The sequence below is a fragment of the Leopardus geoffroyi genome, chromosome C1 (assembly GCF_018350155.1).
Source record: "Leopardus geoffroyi isolate Oge1 chromosome C1, O.geoffroyi_Oge1_pat1.0, whole genome shotgun sequence".
NCBI lineage: Eukaryota > Metazoa > Chordata > Mammalia > Carnivora > Felidae > Leopardus > Leopardus geoffroyi.
Genome location: NC_059328.1, coordinates 123309822 through 123323110, shown reverse-complemented (window position 1 = coordinate 123323110; position 13289 = coordinate 123309822). Strand labels below are relative to the sequence as shown.

The following is a 13289-nucleotide window of genomic DNA, read 5'->3' as shown; positions in this document are numbered from 1 at the left end:
TCAATGAAGGTGTACCTAACTCCGATTTGTAGAAAGGAGTGAAATTTGAACTGAGACTTAATGGGCAAGCAAAAGTAATCTTGGTGGAGAATTTGGGGGTAAAGGCCATTCCAGACGATGGAATGCATAAAAGTATCCAGGTAAGAAAGAGCAGCGGCAGCAGCACCACCCTGATCATCATCATCACCATCATCATCACTATCTCTTCATTACCATTGTTAAGTGTCCACACCACAATATGCATATTTCTAGGTATTTTGTGGGATATCTCTAATTTCCACAAAGGCTTATCAGAGAACTAGTTATTATTTTTTAGGTGAGGATATTAATTTGCCCAAGGTCTCAGACTGAAAGAGACAGACTCATGCTTAAACCTAGACAATTTGCTATAAAACGTCAAGATGATAGCTAGGATTTCCTGGCTCCTGTTTTCATGTTTCCAGCTGCTCTGAGGAACTGTTCATTGTTGTTACAGGGTCTTTTGCTGTTTTGAGCCTGCAACCCTGTTTTCTCCCACAGGAATGCCCCGTGTCCCTCCTTTTTGCCTTCCTGGTTGATAGTGCTCATCATTTTGGATTGACTTCATAGGAATTTACCTCTTCTCTGAAGCTGTGTCTCTTCGTTATTCCCTTCTTTCCAGATCCATTAAGACTCTTTGTCTTGTGCTTTACTGGACCTGCAACACATACTTTCAACACACACACACACACACACACACAGACACACACACACACACACATATATACATACATTTATCTTTTTATCCTCTTTCTCCACCCTCTTCTATATCCTATCCACTTTCCACTGCACATGCTACCCATAGCTAGACTATAGGCTCCTTGAGGCACAGGCAGTATCTCACTTGTCATTGCAACTTCAGTGGGTAGTGCTGGCATTACTCTGGAATGCATGCTTACAAAGGGCTTGCTGAATAAATGAATAAGTAAGTGAAGGCCATCGATGTGGGGAGTAATATGTTCTTTCTTCAGAATGTATGCGAAAGAAAGCCAGATACGTTCTTATTCCCCCCCCCCCAAAGTATTTTCTTCCTTCATTGTGTGTGTGTGTGATAGGCAATATGAAAGTTGGGTTTTAAAAATGTAAATATAACTGCAGTTGACTTATTGCTAATTCTTTCATTAGATTTTAACTGAAAAGGCATTGAAGATAATTTCAAATGTGAAGAGTTTATTATTTTTAAGAATGAAAAATTCACATAAGAAGAAAATATCTGTGCCAGAAATGCTTATACCAACAAATTCATTTATTTATTTATTTATTTTATCATTTCCCTACTAAGGAAAGAAGTTGAAACTGGCATTTTAAATAGCTGATCTTGGTGAGGCTATCTGCATTTAGTGTCTCTATCTCTCTCTTTTTTTTAATATTTATTTTTGAGAGCAAGACAGAGTGTGAGTGGGGGAGAGGGGCAGGGAGAGACACACAGAATCTGAAGCAGGCTCTAGGCTCGAAGCTATCAGCACAGAGCTTGATGCAGGGCTTGAACTCACAAACTGTGAATCATGACCTGAGCCGAAGTCAAGTGCTTAACCAACTGAGCCACCCAGGCACCCCTAGTATCTCTTTTAACATTGTAGACACAATCCTCATTCGACCACAAAATATTAAGGGCCTAATGGTTTGAGGAAGGAGGAGAAACATCTGGGTCTCCTACCCCGTCCTATGTTGACTCCACAGTTGAAGTCCCTTCCATTATACCACAAGGAAAATATTCAACTTAAGGGGACTTCTTTCTAAAATACTCAGGTATTTGATTCTCCTGGCATTTGTTGTATGCTGACAGATTTGCCTTTGCAAACTCTCACATTTGCACATGTATTACTAATTGATGGGGCCAGCCTAGAAATATCAGACCAGAAACCCAGGGTTTGGTGAGGCAGGAGAAACAGTAGAGTCCACAAAGTACATCTGAAAGGAATACCCAGTGGGACATAACACTATAAGCTAATTTCAAAGGATAGTTTAGGGTCTGATAGATGAAAATTCAGGAGTAAGAACAAGTTCACACAGGTATGGATGAACAGTAATTTTAAATCCATTTGGACTAGTGACTTCTTAATGTTAGAGACCCAGGCAGAGGAATCTATAGCAATTTGGGACTAGCTAGAGCTAGAGTAAGTATATTTATAGCAACCACAACAGAAGCATGTTTGTGTTCCAAGTATTTGCAAGATCATTTTAGATAGCTTCTTATTGAATGTCAACTACAATCTTGTGAAATGTATATACTTATTATTGATAGGATATGACAAAATGAAGAAGGAAATGTGTGGGGTTGGAATAAGAATAATAGCAGTTAATGAGGAAGTATGCTTACATCATGTAGTTTTGTAAACTGTAATCAGTTTTGAAAAGTCAACTGCCAAAGAATGTGATTGTGATTATCTGGACAAATACTTCAAACATTTAAAGTACTGTGTTGAATTTTTGCTGGTCAGCAAAATAGGGCAAAGGAGACAGCTTACATTCTAGATACCATTTAAGTGCAATGGGCTAAGAGACCATATAAATCTGGGACCAAGTGAGGCAAAGACAGCAATACATCTCACACCACTGTGTGTGTACTCTATACCTGGTCAGCATGATTATAGAGTCTGAGTTCTGTTATTGATGACACACTAAGAAAGCCCTGGACGAATGTAGACACAGTAGGTAAGTGAAACTCTGCACATACCTAACTAGCTTTATCTTGGAGGAAGATCTGAGAAAGAATTTGAAATGAGTTTATGGAATAGGCCAATAGTAAGATCTAGGAGGGTTGTCTTGGGTAAAGAAATAAAAACTTAATATTCAGATGATACCACATACAATGTGTCTGTTGTATCTTCCACTGAGACTGTCAGTCAATAAAAATAAATAAAATTCCCTGTATCCATTTGGTCTCACTTGGTATAACCCAGAATTTCTCAGCCTTCATACAGGGACACTTTGGGCCAGATTGTTCTTTGTTATGAGACCTGTCCTGTGCATTGTAGGTTGTTTAGTACCATCCAAGGCCTTTGTCAGAGACTCTGTGCCCAGTTGTGTCTGGTCTCCAGACATTTCCAAATGTTTTTTGGGAAGCAAAATGGCCCCTGGTTGAGAACCACTGACCTAGCTGGTGGTGATTGCTACAGGTGAGTGAAGCCTGGGGCTGGGAATAAATGTGGTTCATTCTTATTTTGTGGCTTTTTTGAATTGAGGGTCACCATGACAGTTTGTCCCTAGGCGTTCCTGATACTGAGGAAGGTTGAGCCACTTAATGGCACTCAGAGTATTGAACAATTATCACCTAGGTTTTATAGTTGAAGGAATCCAGACAGAGAGCTGGGGGTCTGGCACTAAATCACATGATAGAACTGATACTTGAACCCCAATGGTAACACACAATACTCCATCTCTTTTCTGTACAAATGTTTTTTATCCTTTTATTTTCAGAATTCCAAGCCTTAAGTATTGAGGGAAAGCCAAATAGGTAGGACTTCGGCCCTCCTACGTTTCCACTCCATCCCTACTCTTTGGCCAAAGGAGCAACACTATCCCCATCATAAGCTGATAATGGTTACTATTCCTATTAAAATAAAACAGATAAAATCCTCTGCATTATCTCTTTATGCCTCTTTAGACTTGAAGAAAACAGCACCAGGCTTAACTCCGAGAGAAGCTCAACAATATTCCTGTTGGAAATCTGGTTTCAAGCATGAGACAGGCTGATGCTGCAGGGGCATTAAGTTTGCTAATGTGCAAGGTAGAGAGTTACAGGAACTGGGACCCAAGAAGGCCATTTCATTATCCATTCCTGGTCTTTTCTCCAGAAAGAGCCATCTTGCCTCCATATATCACTCTTCCAAGGTACCCTGAGTTGTTCTGCCAGAGCTGTCTTCTGGCAGAACGTTGACAAGTTGTACCCCATTCCTGAGAGCCTACATTGTCATTCTGGTAGCATCTTGCTTGGCAATCTTCAAATTTATAGCTCTTCAATTTTTCATGAAATAGGGATTATCTTGGGGTGGGAGAAACACAGTTTGACCATTCACATCTCCTCTCTCTGCCTGTTATGATAATCTGAAATTTTACATTTTCAGATTGACTTTGTTAAATAAAGAGATTGACTTCCTTAGTTATCATTTTCTTAAAAGCAGATGAACTTAAAATTTTGACATATGTATATTTTGTCAGCCAAAGGCAAGCCATCTATTTCAGGAGGCAATATTGCATACTTGTTAATTGTGTGCTTTGGAATGTGTGCTTTTGAATAAAACTTCCTCAGTTCTTATTCCAGGTTGCCACTTTTAGCAATATTATCTCAGACAAGTTTTTAAAAATTTTATGAACCTCATTTCCTCATCTACAGGATGGAGGTGATAATGCTATCCATTAGAGTCATGGGGATTAAATAACATGATACATTTAAAACAGTTTTAAAAATGCCCAATAAATAATAGCCAGGTCCAATATTATTAGTACTTCATTCTTAAGGGCCATCCTGCATGCATATTTTACATTAAAGGGATCATTGATAAAAATAAATGCAGTATTGGAGATTATCTTGGCAATTTCACAATCATTTCTGTGTTATTGGAAAATGGGGATATAATGAATAGATTAATAAAAATATAACTACAGCAAGGAAAAAGGATGTTATATGAGTTATACTAAATCATCCTGATAAGAATCAAATTCTTACTGTAATAAGCCAGTACAGTCCATATATTAGACATTAAAAAGTGTGATATACTGGTCTTTCTATTATAAATCCAGGGCTAAGTGGAATTGTAGGCTTCTAGTGGAATTTCCGTCCTCTTTGTTGACTGATATCTCCAGAGGACCAAGGATTTCTCAAAGAGTGAATCTTGCCTTATGCATTAGAAGTCTCAAAAAGAAGTGTTAATGTGGCTGAAAGTTAAAATATCAAATGTTTGCTGTTCCAGGCATAGAAAGAGTTTTATAAAAACTTTTATGTAGCACAGTTACCTAAATAAGTGTCTTGTCACCAATATTATATTCTTCATCCTGGGCTTAGAGGGGAATACTATAGTCAAGTTGCTACTACCTTTACTAATTGGGTAAGATTCTAGAAATGTTAAGGAACTTACAGTGTAGAAGCTAAGTAAATGTTTACAGAATTAATGTTGAAGACATTTGGTTCTTAAGGGTTACCATTCTCTATACCAGACATGGTCTTACTGTTGCTATGACTAGGTTCTGTCAGCCAACTACACATTGTTACACAGCATGTAACATGGTGATGTAACTAGTGACCTGGTTATTATGCCAGGATTTTGTTCTAGGGACCTAGATTGTTAATACCCATATCACTGATTTTATTACCCAGTGGCATTTATTACACACTACTGTGTCAGGGGTGAGAACCACTCATGTCTGTGAGTAGATCTTACACAGAACTAGAAAGACTCATATCTTTGTAAAGTCTGCTTGCAGAGACTGGTCAAAAAGTTCTGAAACTTGAGAAATTGTACAGTCTTTACTTTTACCCAGACTCCCCCTGCCCCCATTTACTAATACATGCAAAGCCGATAGAGTCTGCTTGGGATTGCAAAGGGAATGATCTCTTCCATATTATAACAGGTCTCAAAATAAGCTATATTTTACTCCAAAAGGATAAAAGCAATTTAAATTAAATAGCAATGGATAATCATTTAGTTTATTGTAAGGCATTGCCCTTCTCATTACATTTTCACTGTAAAATCTTTATGTTAATAGTTATTTTCTCACTTTATATGTCACAGTGCAAAAACATACTGTTGCTTTAATGAAATTGTCTCTTTCTTCTTTCTCTTCTCTTTCTTTTTGTTCTTCTTGTACTTCTTCCCTTCCCTCCCCCTCCCTTTCCTTCTCCCCCGCCTTACCCCTTCCTCCTCCTTCAGGGTCCTCCTCCTCCTTCTCTTCCTCCTTCTTCTCCTTTTTCTTCTCCTTCTTCTGATTTTGACTTACAGTAAGGAGAATTACATCCTACTGTTATCATGGTTCACCCCTCCCATTCATTCCTGAGAAAACTGCTTGGCTGTCATGGCCTGTGTAGTGACAGGTTATTCTTTGGTGGGCTTAAAGTGCAATGGATAGAGGCCATTCAGTCTCCTGAAATCCTCTTACAAATCATCTACCAAGATGTGTTAAACCAAGGAAAATGTCTCTGATTCCTTCCCACTGAAGATAAGTAGCAATATGATAGGATGATAATAGGGCTGGATATGAAAACGGAGTATCTTATTTTCTGAAAATCATTTCATTGCAATCAAATACATTTGAAATTATTCTTTTTATTTTTATTTTTTTGTTAATTTTAAGAGTACATGGTTGCACTGAAATTTTTGTTGCTGCTGATTTTTTTGAACTCTTGTTAAAACATTTTTTAAATGTTTATTTAATTTTGAGAGAGAGAGAGAGCGAGAGCAGGGGAGGGGAAGACAGGGAGGGAGACACAGAATCTGAAGCAGGCTCATGGCTTTGCAATGTCAGCACAGAGTCTGATGGCACCAGCTGAGCCATGAGATCATGACCTGAGCTGAAGTCGGACACTTAACAGACTGAGCCATCTAGGCACCCCCAACCCTTTTGAAAACATACAAACAAAAAGTTCAATGGTAGTCAACCTCAGTCCTTTCTTATATTTTGGGATACTACTGATGTTGTACAACCTATAGACATTTTGTGTATAATTTAATATTACTTTATATATCTAAATTTAATTAAGCTGTACACTTCCTACCAAAAAAAAAAAACAACAAAAACAAAAAACACCCTCATTACTCTGAACTGCAGTAATTCTGAGTATAATGGTTTAGATGGGCCCATTATAAATGCATAGTTAAAAAGAAAGGTACTGCTGAGCCAATTCAAAGTTTGTACAGGATAACACAGAGTGTACATTTAAACTATTTGTGTAACAAACTTTTTCAAGCTCTTTATTTTATGGAAAATATAAAGCTCTGAGTATTCTTGTCTATTCATTAAAAACTAATTCTCTTTTGGGTCCTTCTACTGTAGGTTTTATGGCTTGGTTTGTGTTACTTTTTGTACATGGAACTAACACTGTTTCATATTTTAGTAGACATCAACCTTTTAATAATTTGGAGTGTCTATTCCTTTAATTAATCCAAATTAGAGATTATGTTTCTCCCCAAACAAAATACATCCTTACATCAATTAAATGAGAGTTTTTTTATGAAATGTTCCCTAACAGCGAGTAAGTAATTGAGATATAATTGTTTGTAGATGAAAAATAACTGCCACTTTTATGGCAAATGTGAGTTTAATGCAGATGATTTCCATGATTATGGTGTGTTTTATGTGGCTTTTTATACCACTGTTTTGGAAGCATTCATAGTACCCGTCGACGCACAAGCATCTTAATGTTTGTTTTAGCGTTTGGCAACAAATACAGTCTATAAAATATGTAGTGGTTAATATTAAAAGCTCATGCCAGATTGTAACATAAAGAGTTTATTCAGTGTCTTTAAATGCATCAATTTAAAGCTTCATCTGAATTGGTTCTTAGTTAGCATGTGGGTTTAAGATTTTCAGCAGGTGAGCTCTGGTGAAGTTGGGAGGTATGTTCTCTCCCAGATTGGCACATCCTGTAAATGGAGGACTCTTAACGAACCTGAAGTGCTCCCTCTTTTAGGAGAACCCCTGGCTGCAAGCACCTACAGTGCCCGTAGGGTTTCTGAGTGAGCAGAGCATAAACAATGCTCTATGTGGGAGGCGAGGATGACTAGAAATGCCAGGCTTACTCTTTCCTTCTCCCTTTGGGCCACCAGGAGAGAGCAATTTTCTTTATTATGGTTGCATTTTCTCAAGGTTGCCTTTACTTTGGATTTAATTACTTGCCTCCCCCACCCACTCCCTCTCCCATACAGTCCCTCACTGCCAATAATGATTAGGTTCCTTTTCAAAGTTTTTATCATGGTACATTACATGCTTGAAGCAAGTGAATCTAAAATGCTTTAAGAAAGACACACAGCGTCTTGCTGACACGGGACCTGTGCATGGGGTGACAAATGGTAGCTTTTAAATTGGGTCAGATACCTGCACTTATAAGCCACTTAGCCTTGGGCAAGTTATTGAAACACTCCAGGACTCAGTTTCATCATCTCTAAATTAGAGGATTAGAAACAGTACCCGGTATATACTGAATATGAGAGAAGATAGCTTTAGCATTTAGATCAAGAATGGAAAGAGGGAAGAAAGAGGGAGAGAGATGGGAGCTGTGCGTCGAAGCTGGAGGAGCTGGTTAGGAGATAATGAGACTTGGACCATCTAAGACACAGGGGTCCTCCTCATGAATGGAAAGGGAGAGGAACTGTGGGATTCATCCAGATGCAGCACAGTTGAGAAATAATGGCAACAGATTGAGCCGATGTCAGAATAAAGGCAGGAACAGAATGATCAAAGCAAATACATGTGGAGCTTTGCTAGAACACAACATTATCATGTACTACAAGGTAATTTTCTTTTTTAAAAAACACATTTATTTTAGAACACTTTCATATTTACAGACAAGTTGCAAAGATAGTACAGAGAGCTCCCTTTATTCGGTTTCCCCCATTGTTAACATTTTACATTTGGTACCTTTATCACAACCACAGAATCAACACTGATATGTTTTATTAACTAAATTCCATACTTCATCCAATTTCATTAGTTTTTTCCCCTAATTTTCTGTTCCAGGATCCCACTAATGATAGCACATGACCAGAATTTAGTCACATGTCTTCTCTGGTCTCTGATGACTTTTCTTGGTTTTGATGACTTTGGCATTTTGAGAAATCTGTTATTTTCTAGAATGTCAAGTTGGGTTTGTCCAATGTCTTTTTCATAGAAGTTGTGGATCTGGGGAAGAAAACCTCAGAAGTTATTTGCTATTCAATTGATACTATACCAAAGGCATATGCTATCAACATGTCTTATTACTGATGATGTTAATTTTGATTACCTGGCAAAGGTAGTGCTTCAGTTTTCTTCATGGTAAAAATGCTCCCCTCCACCCATCCCCTTCCAAGGTCTTACTCTTGGCACAAAGTAACTAAGCACAGCCTAGATTTATTTATTTATTATTTTAATGTTTGTTTATTTTTGAGAGAGAGACAGAGTGTGAGTGGGAGAGGGACAGAGAGAGAGGGAGACACAGAATCTGAAGCAGGCTTCAGGCTTCGAGCTGTCAGCAAGAGCCCCACACGGGGCTCAAACTCATGAACTGTGAGATCATGACCTGAGCTGAAGTTGGACACTTAACCAACTGAGCCACCCGGGCACCCCAAGCACAGCCTAGATTTAAGAAATGGGTGTTGTAGGGCTCCTGGGTGGCTCAGGTGGCTAAGCGTCCAACTCTTGGTTTCAGCTCAGATCATGATCTCATGGCTGGTGAGTTCAAGCCCCACATAGGGCTTTGGGTTGGCAGTGTGGAGCGTGCTTGGGATTTTCTCTCCCTCTCTCTGCCCTCCCCCACTTGCTCTATCTCTATCTCAAAATAAATAAATAAACTTAAAAAAAAAAAAGGACAGGGCAGTTGTGTTCCATCTCTTTGAGGGGGAAATATCCATATAAATTATGTGAATTTCTTCTTTCCAGAGATTTGTCTCTTTTCCTCTGTTTACATATTTATTCAATCATTTATCTTTATTTGTATGCACTCTTGAAGATTTATACATTGGATTGTAATCTAGTAAAACTGATTTTGTGACTCAAATTGTTCTAGTATTTGAGAGTGGGACATCTTTCATGTCAGCTCCTGTGTCCCTTTGACATACTCCTATCATTTTTGCTCCTTTAGCATTTTCTTACTTTGTGACAAGGCAAGGTGCTTCAGGCTTATCTTGTTTATTCCCTGCCCTGGCCCCAGATTTCCATTTCTCCAAGGAGCCCTGGTTCCTTTTACTGGAGAATGGTATAAAAAATCAAGATCTAGGTGCCGAGCGTGCTCGTTGTTACTGGGGTGTTTCTGCTGCTAGGCAGATGGAGTTAGGACACACATGCGTATATAGTATATATACTCATATACATTGGTGTGTTTGTGTGTGTGTGTGTGCGCGTGCGCGCGCGTAGTATATACTCATGTGTGTCCTAATTCCTTCTCTGCTTATATGCATCTGTATTTTTTTTAATGTTTTTATTTATTTTTGAGACAGAGAGAGACAGAGCATGAGCAAGAGAGGGGCAGAGAGAGAGGGATACACAGAATCTGAAGCAGGCTCCAGGCTCTCAGCTGTCAGCACAGAGCCTGACGCGGGGCTCAGACTCACAGAGTGTGAGATCATGACCTGAGCTGAAGTCGGATGCTTAACTGACTAAGCCACCCAGGCGCCCCTAAGCATCTGTATTAAACTTGAATTTATACTGATGTTTCCAATCCTAATACTATACCGCACAGATTATTGTAGCCTTTTTCCTTGTCCATAATCTTTCACTCCAACATTGAAAAACCTGAGTTCTGCACTTGGTCATCCATTTACTTACTTTTGAGTCCAGGTTTACATGTACAGCGGTTTCAGAATTTTTACCTTGCATGCTTCTGAAAAATGTTCTTGTCAATTAGAATACTCTACCAATTAAAGTGTAGTATATATATGGTTGCTTTTATCTCTAGTTTTATACTTCCTAGTCATTTCCAAAGTTACTTAAGTCAGTACCTTTTAAACCCATTCTCTTCTGTGAGGTTATATTTTTATAATACTTTTAGACTCTTTTGTCATGATACACATTCCACCTTGGGAACCACACAGAATATTTTCACCACCCTTAAAAATTCCCTGTCACCTAGTCACTGGTCTTCCTCTCCAATGCCTTGCAGTCGCGGATCAGTTTTTATCTATATTTTTGCCTTTTCTAGAACATAGTCTTTTCAGATAGGCTTCTTTTACTTTGTAATATGCACTTAAAATCCATCCATGTTGTGGGATGAGTTACTAGTTCATTCCATTTATTGCTGAATAACATTCACTGTGGATATATCACAGTGTGTTTATCCCTTTACCTTTTGGAGACCATTGGTGATTTTGAATAAAACTTCTATAAACATTCACATGACAGTTCTTAAGTGGACATAAATTGAAGTTACTTGGGAAAATTCCTAGGAATGGATCTGGTAGGACATACAGTAAATCTATATCTAGCTTTATAAGAAACTGAAAAACTGTCTCCCAAAGTGCCTATACCATTTTTGGAATTTTGAGTAGCAATTAATGAGAATGCTTTACCAGCAGTACCAGCATTGACACTTTTTTGTTTGTTTTAGATTTTAGTCATTCTAATATGCATGTAGGCATATCTTGTTTCTTTAATGTGCAATTGCCTGATAAATGATATTGAATATTTTTTTCATATACTTATATGTTATCTGTATATTTTCTTTGGTGAGGTGTCTGTTCAGTTATTTTACCTATTTTTAATTGGGTTGTTTTCTTGGTGAGATTTAATAAATATTTTTATGAATATTTTAGATACAAACCTTTATTAGATATGTTATGGGTAAATATTCCATTCTGTGGCTTGTCTTTTCTTTTTCTTGACTCCTTCTCAGAGCAAAAGTTTGTTTCCAATTTTATTTTTAACTATATCCTCTACTAATGGAACTGCTCAAAGTGTTTTTAGAATAAATTACATTAATTTTTGTTATTCTGTATAATTGCCTATTGTATTCAAGAGAACTGCTCTTTATGGAGTGGTACAACTGGTAATCTTAGTGTTTCCCATTTTGCATACAATGACAGCTGTGTCTGTAAGAGCTGCCACACAAGACATCTCTCGTCATTGACAAACCAGGGACTAAGGCGTGGGAATGGAAGAAACCTGTTACATTCCTACAACAAGTATGGACATTGCATTCAGGGACCTTTGTTCAAATTCTACTCTTAACATTTTCTTGTTATGTGAAAATGAGGAAATTATTTAATTTTTCTGAACTTGGCTTCTCATCTGTAAAATGAGGACAGTATCACTCACCTGTTTTTAGATGCTATTAGATGACTATACATTTGACCCTTAAACAGTATGGGTGTGAACTTTGTGGGTCTACTTCTACGTGGATTTTCTTACAGTACAGTACTGTAAGTGTATTTTTTCTTTCTTATGATTTCCTCAGTAACATTTTCTTTTCCATAGCTCATGGTAAAAAAGCAGTATATAATACTGACAACATGTAAAATTTGTGTTAATCTACCATTTGTTTTCAGTAAGCTCTCTGTTCAACAGTAGGCTCTTAGTAGTTAAGTTTTTGAAAGTCAAAGGTCATATATGGATTTTTGACTATGTGGAGGTTGACACCCTTAACCTCAATGTTGCTCAAGGGTCACCTGTATGTTAGTGCAGGACCTGGCGCAGAGCAAGCACTCAGTAAATGGTAGTTCACAATGTTGCTGTCCGGTGTTCCGCGTTTTCTTTCAGCCTGTCTTGATTTTCTCTGGTAGAATTCCTTACTCTACTGCTAGCTTTCACCCACCATTTCTATTAGAGTGCAGGGTATGCCACTTTGAGGTGCTTTTCTATTCCATTCTACACTGCAAATGGCTCCCAATGAAGATGATTTCCCTATTCCAGTGCTTCCTAATATCTACATCACAGTTCATGAACAGATCAGTGGAATATTTGTTAAGAAGAAACACAGCTGCAAGCTCTCCTTTCTCTGTCCCTCATTTCCAATTTTTCACCAAACCCTGTCAGTTCAATTGTGTAAAGATCTTTCAATCAGCCTACCCTGTGATTTGATAGAAAGACAGTATTATTAAGATATAATTATCTAAAAATTAATTATAAATTTAATACAATCCCAATTAAAATCCCAGTATGATTTTTTTTTTTTTTGCTCTGACAAATTTGTTATATAATTTATTTGGAGAAGAACATGTTTGGGATTAGCCAAAAAAATGTATCAAAACATTCTATAAAGCCACAATCACTAAAGCAGTCTGATACTGGCTATATGTATTTTATCAATAGAAAATAATAGCATAATCATGCATTTATATGTGTATGTAGTGTGTGTGTATGTATGTATGTATGTACGTTGTGTGTTTGTGTATAAAATATGTAAATTTAAGCACATTATAATGGTAGTATATCAAATTATCAGGCAAAGAATGGAGCACATCAAAATTCTGTATTTCATGATAGTTATGAGCGTTAGTCCTCGGACCAGATTTCCTGGTTTGAGTTCTGGCTCTATCATTTGCCAACTGTGTTACCTTAGGCAGATCATTTAATATCTTGGGGTATTACTTCAGTTTCCTTTTGTGCTAAATAGGAAAAAAAAAACCTAGTACCTATCTCAGAAA

At 37.6% G+C, this 13289-nt stretch overlaps 1 protein-coding gene across 1 annotated transcript in view; it reads left to right on the top strand.

Moving 5' to 3' along the window:
- The window catches only part of DPP10 (dipeptidyl peptidase like 10), a 1361034-nt gene that overhangs the window by 12798 nt on the left and 1334947 nt on the right, over positions 1–13289 (top strand). The gene's annotated exons all lie outside the window — the stretch shown is intronic.